The sequence below is a fragment of the Entelurus aequoreus genome, linkage group LG16, assembly GCF_033978785.1.
Source record: "Entelurus aequoreus isolate RoL-2023_Sb linkage group LG16, RoL_Eaeq_v1.1, whole genome shotgun sequence".
NCBI lineage: Eukaryota > Metazoa > Chordata > Actinopteri > Syngnathiformes > Syngnathidae > Entelurus > Entelurus aequoreus.
The window spans coordinates 28957530-28958441 of record NC_084746.1 but is presented as its reverse complement, the minus strand read 5'-3'; positions in this window follow the sequence as shown (position 1 = coordinate 28958441).

Below are 912 nucleotides of genomic sequence, written 5' to 3'. Positions count from 1 at the left end.
GCATTTCAGATAGTTGTTTGTGTGCCATGTTGTTCCAGACCACAGCAAACGTTACCTAGCTTGCCAAAGATTGTAACAAATCTATTATAAGAAGACAGCCTGCCGTTTCCTTTAAGTTGGACACACACATCTATACCTTTGGCCATTAAAAGCCAGTCATTTCCAGGAGTTATCTCACCTTCTTAGTAGCCTCTGATTTACTAATGGTTTCTAATGTTGTAAAAATGTGTAGAATAAATATTAAATTTCAACATTTCTGTCAACGAAGATTTGCTTCAGCCTGCGACACAGTCATTTTGATAGTAGGCTATTATAGCTAATATAGACACTTACGTCATGTGTTGCCTTCATTATAAGACTTATATACAGTGTTTCATTTTTTGTGGCTCCAGACAGATTTGTTTTTTGTGTTTTTGGTCCAATATGGCTCTTTCAACGTTTTTGGTTGCCGACCCCATTAGTAGTCATTAGTTCAACTTCTTTAGTTATACTGCAGGTGTTCATCAAGGTTCTGTTTTAGGTCTTCTCTTTTTCACAATTCGGGCTATTCAACTGGTGTGTTTTGGTTAAAAAATGTTGAAAGAGGCTCACATTTTTGCAGCGGATTCTTAAAAACACTAGAGTGCTGTCATAGAGATCATTTTTGACTAGCTTTTATGCAGAAGGTCCTTAAAAACAGCAGTGTTCTTGTAACTCTTGACAAAATTAATAGAACAAACTCAAATGTTTACTGTAGAGGACGCTGGTTCTCCAGAATATAAAAAATAAGACAAACAGTGACATCCCCAGTCCTTAGCTTTCTGGAAATGTGGCCCCCATAACAATTGAGTTGAATATCCCTGGCTTAGGTTTTTAGCTCCAAATGGTCTTTTTAAACCAAAATGGCCATCTTTGATTTCAAACATGGGCTTT